The sequence below is a fragment of the Monodelphis domestica genome, chromosome 3 (assembly GCF_027887165.1).
Source record: "Monodelphis domestica isolate mMonDom1 chromosome 3, mMonDom1.pri, whole genome shotgun sequence".
Lineage (NCBI taxonomy): Eukaryota > Metazoa > Chordata > Mammalia > Didelphimorphia > Didelphidae > Monodelphis > Monodelphis domestica.
In genome coordinates this window covers 99,323,420-99,332,646 of record NC_077229.1, presented here as the reverse complement: position 1 = coordinate 99,332,646, position 9,227 = coordinate 99,323,420, and the positions used below count along the sequence as shown (strand labels likewise).

The 9,227-nt window shown below is 38.2% G+C and overlaps 1 pseudogene; it reads right to left on the bottom strand.

Annotated features, from left to right (window-relative positions):
- Positions 1-9,227, bottom strand: part of LOC103102244 (zinc finger protein 420-like) — an 81,325-nt pseudogene that overhangs the window by 8,821 nt on the left and 63,277 nt on the right.

Genomic DNA, 9,227 nt, shown 5'->3' with positions numbered 1-9,227 from the left:
AATATCTAACAACTCAGAGGAAGAAAATGAGGTTCAGAGAATTTATATGACCCACTCAAGGTAATATATATTGAAAGAGTGACAATACTGTGATTAAGTTTAAGGTTTCCTAATGGCAAAACCTGTGCTCTTCCAATAACTAATGTTTATGACAACTACTATCAGACATTGAGAAAAGGCTTAATTATGTGCAGTATACTTTGTTTGGAATTGCACAATTTTAGAATGGAAAGAAATCTCACAGACCATCAAATCCAACTTTCACCTAAATAGGAGTTCTTCCTAATTAAGAATTACCCAGACTCTGTTTGAAGATCCCTAATGATAGGGATTTACTACCTTTAGAAGTAGCCTGTTCAATGGAGGGCAGATTTAATAAATAGGAAGTTTCTTAAACAGAGTCAAAATCTGCTTCTTTGCAACCTTCCAGCCACCACTCATAGTTCTGTCCTTTGAAACCAAGCATCACAATTCTTTTATTTCTTCCACATCATAGCCCTTTAAATAAATGAAGTCAAGCTGTCTTCCCTAGACTAAACCATTCTTCATTTGATCTTTGAATGGCATAGTCTCTGGTTTTCTAACCATTCTGGTCATCCAATTTTTTTAAAAAATGTGGTGTATAGAAGTAAAAATAATATTCTAGATACGGTCTGACTAGGGAAAAGTTTAAGAGGAGGAAAAAGTTATATAAGTATTCCTATCAGGGCAGATAGGTGGCTCAGTGGATAGAGTGCTAGGCCTTGAGATGAAAGGTTCTGGGTTCAAATCTGGCCTCAGTCATTTCCTTGCTGTGTGATCCTGGGCAAGTCACTTAATCCCAAACATCTAGCCCTCTTCTGCCTTGGAACTGATACTTAGTATCAATTCCAAGAGAAACGGTAAAGGTTTTTTAAAAAGAAGTATTACTGCTATGTGACCCTGAGAAAGTCACTTAGCCCCCATTGCCTAGCCCTTACCACTCTTCCACCTTAGAAACAACATACAGTATTGATTCTAAGATGGAAGGTAAGGGTTTTTTTTTTTTTAAGTATTACTATCAAAATGTTAAAAATAACAGTAATTTTAGAAGTTTAAGGAAGTAAATTTCCATTATATGAAAAAAATTCACTGAGGTGAACTGAATAAAGGAGATAAAAGGCAAATTAGCTAGTTCATAATACTGACAAGGGCAAATCTTTGCTTTTAATAAAGCCCTGGTATATGTAGATTGCTTTGTACAAATTGCTGATGGATCATGGTTCACAAAGAGGAAAAATATCCTATAAAGTTATGACTTCTTTTAAGTTAAGAGAGGAAAAGGTTTTGAAGTCAACACATTGATATCTTAGCCCTAAATCTTAGTTTATTTGAAAGAAATGAGTCTTTTAGCTACAAACATTTTTTCTAACAGGAAATATTGTTTTGAATTTATTAAGAATGAAACTGGGAACACAAGGGTGTACCTGACAACCAGAAAGTTTCTAACAAAATGTAATAAAATTTACAAAACATTTTTACATAGGATACCTCAAATGAGGAAAAATCTTGTGAGGTAGCTACTACTTTTATTACTCCCATTTTACAGATGAGGAAACTGCTGTTTGCAGAGGTTGCTTTTCCTAAGGTCAATAACTCAAATTTCTCCTGAATTTTTAGGCTCTTTACACTACATCACTACTTCTCTTGGAATATACTCTCCCACAATTCTGAGGGACTTATGAGAAAGAATGCTATCCACATCCAGAGAAAAAACTGTGGGAGTAGGAACACAGAAGAAAAGCATTTTCTTGATCACATGGTTCAATGGGGATATAATTGGGGATGTAGACTCTAAATGATCCTTCTATTGCAAATATTAATAATATGGAAATAGGTGTTGATCAATGATACATGTAAAACCCAGTGGAATTTCTCATTGGCTATGGGAGGCGGGAGGGAGGAGGAGAGGGAAAGAACATGAATCATGTAACCATGGAAAAATATTTTCAATTAATTAATTATATATATACATATACTATCCCCAAAAACTGTGTGTAGTCTTAAGCCTTAATGGCTTTAAATAGCTTAAAACTGCACTCAGACTTAAATATCATATTTAAGAATTTCAAATACAAGAAATAAGTTGTGTATACTTAGACATCTTGAACTGGATATTCTATAGAAATTAAATTCTATAGGTCCCAAACTGAAATATCCTTTCCCTCCAAAATCCTCTTCTTGTTAGGTCAAGCTCAGGTTTATTGGTAAACTTCTCAATCTTCTCTTTTGTGCTAAACACATTTTTATAATGGTTTGCTTTTTCTAGTAACTGGGTTCCTTTTCATTACTTAAGTTATCTCTTAGCCTAATGGGAGGGTTTCTCCCAAGACTTTAAGGGAGGGGAAGATTTTAAGGATCCTAAAAAGATAAAGAAGGTACTAGTGATGGGAAATATTTTACAGTTGGAAATAGCACTGATATGGAGTCATGTTTTAGGGCCTAGTTTTTGATACTGAATAATTATGTCATTATAGCAAGTCTCAAGTTCCCTAAACCTGTTACCTCATAAGAAAAGTAAGACTACAAATTCTCAAATTTTTGTAGCATTTTAAACTTTACAAAGTACTGCCCTCACAAGAATCCCGTGTGGGAAGTGTACAATCTAAAGTTTATTTTGAGGACTAAATGAGATCAGAGATGTTAAATGCTCTGTAAGCAGTCAAGAACTATAACGTGTCAGCTAATGTTATTACTGTAATAGCTCCCAAAGTACTGAAGTGATTCTAGGGTTTCAGAGATAAATAAAACAACCAGCAGAGGTTTGTTAAGGAAGTAATTTAGGGGACCTTAATCATGAGGATAGAATCTAAGCTCTGGTGCTCCCTGGGGTCAATGTGAAAGCCAGCAATTAAGGTGGGGGACAACAAGCTAATGTCCCCTGGGCAGCCCTAGCAAAGGAGGAAAGGCCAACAGTTGGCCCACAGGCATGACATATAAAAGCAAATGGGCTGGGAAAAGTTTGAAAAACCCAGGCAGGGAGCACACTGCTCTCTCTCTGGACTTCCGCAATAGAGATGGAATAGCTGCAATTGCAGTAAAAATATATGGCCTTAGCCATCCAAATGAAGAATCGATCCTTCAGGTTAATCTTTCCTTAAGGGAAATATATCTATATCTCTTTTCTCTCTCATCTCTCACTTTCTCATTTTATTAATATACATTTATAACTCTGGTCAGACCCCTTTTTATTCCTAAAAGAGGCTATCTCTGGGATTAGCTTAGAGAGATTCAGTAAAGGCAAGATTTTCTTCTACTTCCTTTAAACCTAGCCCCTTGAGCTTAAAACAAGAGGATGAGTTTAACATTTTGGATTCTTGAGCCCTGTATTCACAGAATAAAGATAGTAAATATAATAGGCAAATGATCTTTCCCCCTGACTTTTCACTTAACCCATAATCTAATGCTAGAATTTGTTCGTTTTCCATATTTATTGTGGTTCTCTAATGTTAAGAAGGTCTCTATGCAGAGGTAGACTCAAAATGGAAGAGAAGAAACACTTTAACTTAGATCTAACAACATATCTCTGCTCAACAACCTAGGAAAAACACACCAAACTAAATTCTGATTGTGAAAGTCAAGAGTAAGTCATGAGGGGGCAGCTGGGTAGCTCAGTAGATTGAGAGCCAGGCCTGGAGATAGGAGGTCCTAGGTTTAAATCTGGCCTCAGACACTTCCCAGCTGTGTGACCCTGGGCAAGTCACTTGACCCCCATTGCCTAGCCCTTAGCACTCTTCTGCTTTGGAGTCAATACACAGTATTGATTCTAAGACAGAAGGTAAGTGTTTAAAAAAAAAAAAAGAGAATAAGTCATGAATTATTATTTTTCCAGCTCAGGGCAGCTTAGGAAGACAGACAGGTCTGGGAACACTGAGGTAGGGACTAGACATGACTACAGCAGTGGGACTGGGAGGAATCCAGCATCCAGAGACAAAAAGGGAACTAAGATAGAGAACAAGGACAGAAAGAGATCCCCAGGGATCCCTGACCTAGTCATAAAAGCAGGAATGGGTATCATCTAATAGCTCTGTCACCCAATTCCCAGTCCAAAGTCATATATGTAGTGCAGAGAAGAGTGATCATGATTGAGCCCAGGGCCCAAGCTGAGCATTCAAAACAAATAGATTTCAGAAACTAAGCTATGGACAGGACAGAGTGATGATTTAGTTCTAACTTTCAGCTTCTACATATGCCTGCAGTAGAAACCAAGGTCAAGAGAGTGGTCAATTCAGTTGTTCTGAAACTGCAGAATTTACCATCAGGCTAACAGTGACTGAGTGCAGCAACAGTCTCCTGAAACTCATCAAAGCACACAAGCCAATAGATCCAAACCTGGATCACGAAATTATAGAACTTGGACCAGAAGGGCAAGAAACATACTTCCATAGGTTTATACTACATAGGCACTGAAAACCTGGAAGCCTCCAGATTGAGCTATGAAAGCAAAAGCTCAGGCCAAACATCTTCCCTCTCCCTCAGAAGTGAACAGAGCCCAACATCAACATAAGGTCCAAAGTTAAGAAAGAGGCCAGAAAAATTGGCAAACAAAAAAAGAACCCAACCATAAGGTGTTCCCATACAAAATATCTAGTATCAAAACCTCAAAGAAAAACACAGATTGGACTTACACCCAACAGGAATTTCTAGAAGAGTTAAAGAAAGAGATTTTAAAAAAGACAAAAAATATATTTAAACCAAAAATTTCTGTGACCAATAACCTTATCTAGATATTGGGAATTATATTAGGTTCAGATATCACCAACTAATTTAGGATTCTCAGTAGACTACTTATTGATAACAAAGTCATTCCTAGCCTGGATTGGTTTATGATATCTGGAAGTAGCTGTGGTGTAACAGAAATAATCCTAGATTTGGAGCCAAGAGACCTAACTAAGTTCAAGGCTGAAAACTAACTAGATCTTTGGCAAAACATATATCATCTCTGACCCTCAGGACCCTGAACTAGATAACCTGTAAAGTCTTTTTCACCTTACTACTGTGACCCCTGCCTAGCAACACACTGAACAAATAGGACATACTCTAAATATATGTTCACTTACTGAATGAAGGAAAAAATTTCACTCACTTACCTGAACAGTTGTCTCTAAAAATATCTCTTTCCTTAGCTCCTTGTTTATCCAAGACCCAGGGCTCTTCCCCTCGTTCCAGCAAGGAAATCACATCAGGTTTGGGCACTGGAAATCCTGATTATAAAGAAAGGAATGAGACCTAGGAAATGTTCTGGGTACAAAAAACTATACTAAGCTCAGTCTCAGTCCCTCAGTCTGTAGGGACTGGTGAGAGAAAAGCAATATCCAAAGAAATCAAGACAGGAATGTCCCAGGAAAATCTAGGCATCATCTGGAGGAGTCTTAGAACTATTACCCTAAGTGAAAGTGAAGGGTAAGACACTTGGTGACCTAAGCAGAGGGAACAATTAGTTTATTTCCCATCAGAAGGGTGGGAAACGCAATATCTAGGGATGTTCCTATTAAACCTTATTACTAGAACTATTAACAGTGTGCAGAGGATGCAAAGAGGCACATATTTCCTTTTATATAAGGAAAAGCTGTTTAATAGTTAGAAATGGCCACTTGGCTGTCTCAGTTTCAGGAAGGAACTTATTACTCCCATTACTAGAGTTCTTTAAGAAGGAAGAGGGGTGTCAGAGGGTTCCTGTTTAGGTATAAGTGCTGAAAGTCTCTGAATTCCCTTCCCACTCTGAGATTTTGTGATTTTAATGTCTGGGGCAGCAGGGTCAGGACTCAAACAAGCAATTCTGGAGATGGAAAAGGTATAAACTTAGGAAGAGAGCCAAGATACTCATCCATTTCAAGCATTACGGAGCTTAGGAACAAGTGGGAAATTTGTATTTTCTGAGCTCAGACATGATTGGGAATCTGATCCCTGAACCTGACTATATCCTTTATAACCCTGACTATTCACAAAGCCAAGAGGTTCAGATATGGGTACTGAGGGAAAGATCTTACCTAGTGAGACAATGTTCCCATAATTCTCTAGCATCACATCCCTGTAGAGGCCTCTCTGAGCAGGGCCTAGACAGCTCCACTCCTCCTGGGTAAGGTATACAGCCACATCCTCAAATATCATGTCTACCTGAAACAATAAGTTCTAATGTAGTTCCAAGAATGGCTCCACTAGTTAGGGTAAGGCAACAAGATCTGATGATGTAAAGTTCTGCAGGTACATGTTTATCACTGTAGGTGCTTAGGAATACCAGTATTTTAATTAACATATCTAGGTTTGAATCAAAGTATATATAGGCACGTACATAAGCATTGGGGAAGGGGTACGTGCATGTGTGATGACTACAGAAATGGTTATCTCTGTTCTTTTTCTCAGGAGATTATGGTACCATTTTAGAAGAACAAAGAGCATAAGACTACCTCCTCCAACTCTGGATTAGGGCTAACACATAGCTAGGAGACCCTATATAGGGAAAAGTAATTTTCTAAAAAAGTTCTGAAAGACACAGATAGGACTTTTCTCCTGAAACTCGATTTGTCTTGGGGAGAATGAGGATTGGATATAGAGGTTTCAAGCAATATGGAAGCCTTTATAATAGTTCAGCAACCCCACCCCACCCCCATCCCCAGGGGAGGGAACACTGAACAGTCCTTCAGCCAAAGGGAAGATTCAAGGTCATATTAGGACAAAGTGATGGAATCTCAGGAAGAACAGATCACCTGTGGTCTTTCCAGCAAGAGTTTAGCTGTCATCACTGGTTTTCCTGGGTTCTCTTCAAGAAGATGGTTAGGAACCTGGGAAGAAGAAAACTAAAGGAAAAGAATGAAGATGTGATATCAGACCACTGGAAGAAGAGAACAAAGCTATGAAACCAGTTATCTTGTAATACACCACATTTGATGTGGTCAACCTATTGAAATCCTCCACTTTCTTTTTTTTCCACAGTAAAAGTAACCCTTAGGTACTTGCAGATCTAAAACTATTATTTCACAATCTTTTAAGAACTAGGTGAGATGCTAATTTCCTCATGAAGGCTTCCTTTCTCTCTATCTAACTTTCTTCCCCATCCCAAAGAGAAATCTCCTTCATCTCACTCTGCATGTACCTCTACTATGCAGGTATCATATATTAATATGCAAGTTATAGAATACATAATTATTATATGTTCATCAGTTATAAAATAGTGCCATGCAAAGTCTGAGGGGAAAAGTTGTTACTAATTGAGGAGCAGATTTTATGAAGGTTTTCCAAGCTTAATCCATATCATTTCCAATCCCTTTAGTTCCAGATAAACTGGGCTTCTATTGTTCCTTAAAGACAAAATTCCATTTCCTCCCCTGTGACTTCTCCCAGGTGTTATACCATGCCTAGAATGCATTTCCTTCTCACTTCCACCTTTTAAAAACCTTTAAAATAAAAAAATTTTAAATAAATTATTTGCCCAGGATCATATAGCTAGAAAGTATCTGAGGCCAAATTTGAACCCCAAGTCACCCCACCCCACCCTGACTCCAGGCTGAGCACTCTATCTCCCTAGATGCCCCTTTATAGTCACTTAAAATTCCTTGAGAGCAGGAGCCTTTCCCCTTTTGCCTCTATATTCATATGGAACATAGTAGGCATTTAATTTGCTGATTAAGTGTTGATTATTATTGGAAGAAGTTCTCATATTGAGGAATGCTCCTCAATAAATATTTGTTGAGCACCTTACTCTGTGGTAGGCACTGTGCTAAAAGCTAGGGATATAAAAAGAGCTAAAAGACAGTCTCTGCTTTTAAGAAGCTTCACAGTCTAATGAGGGAAAACAACAAAGAACCACGGACAAACAAGCACATCCAGGATAAAAAGGATAGAATTAGCAAAGAGAAGGGATTAAAAGAGGGGTTGGGAAAGGCTTCCAGTATAAGGTAGGACTTTAGTTGGGACTTGAAAAAAGCCAGGGTATGGGGCAGGGAGGTAGCTTAATGGATAGAGCACTGGGCCTGGAGTCAGGACTTCCTGGGTTCAAATTTTGGACAAATCATTTTACCTTGTTTACTTAGCCCTTGCCCTTCTACTTTAGCGGAGGGAAAAAAAGGAGGGAGGGGGAAGAAATGAGGAGGGAGAACATTCCAAGTATGGGGGACAGAGAAAATATCTGAAGCCAAGATATGGAGTACCTTGTTCAAGAAATTGCAATAAGTTTCAGAATTACATAGAGTATATGGTTGGGGGTAAGGTATAAGGAGACTGGAAGGTAGGAGGGACTTGGTTATAGAGGGGTGTTGAATGCCAAAGAGACTTTACATAGGTGAAAAGGAGCCACTGAGTATAGAAGGTATGACATGGTCAGACTTGTGCCTTAGGAAGACCATGTTGAAAGCTGAGTGGAGAATGGACTGAAGTAGGGAGAGACTTGTGACAGGGAGACCAATGATCAGGTTATTACAATGGTCCAAGGCCAAAATGAGGACTTGTACAAGGTTAGTGGCGGTTTCAGAGCAGAGGAAAGGGTATATTCAAATGATATTACAAAGACAAAATTGAAAGCTCTTGGCAACAGATTGGATAATGGGGGGGCGAGAAAAAGCAAGGAGTTAAGTATGAGATCTAAGTTGTGAGCCTAAGTGACCAAGAAGATGGTGGTACCCTAAAATGTAACAAGGAAGTCTGGAAGAAGGGAGGATTTGGAGAGAAAGATGAGTTCCGTTTCACACATGTTAAGTTTAAGATTTCTATGAGATATTCAATTTGAAAAGTGATAGGCAAATGAAGATAGGAAGAATGTGCATGTGTAGACTGGGAGCTCAGGATACAAAGACAAAAATAAAGCTATACCTGACCTCAAGGTATTTATATTTTACTTATTTATATTTGTATATTTATTTATGTTTATATAAAACTACACAGATAAATAAATAGAAGGCAATTTTATGAAGGAGAAAGCACAAAAACGGGGGTGGGGGATGGGGGGGTAGAAAGAAAATGGAACATAGAAGGAAAAGAAAGATTCAGAGGTGGGGAGAGGAAGTACATTACAGACAGAGGGGACAACCTGTGTTCATGAAGAGATGGAAAGCAAGTCAAATTAAAAAGCATTTATTAAGCAACTACTTTGTACCAGGCACTATTTTAAGTGCTGGGGATACAAATACAAGTAAAAAAAAAAACATTCCCTGCCCTCAAGGAGCTTTCAATTTAAGGCAAAAAACAATCTGCTTTCAATTCTAATGGGATGCAAG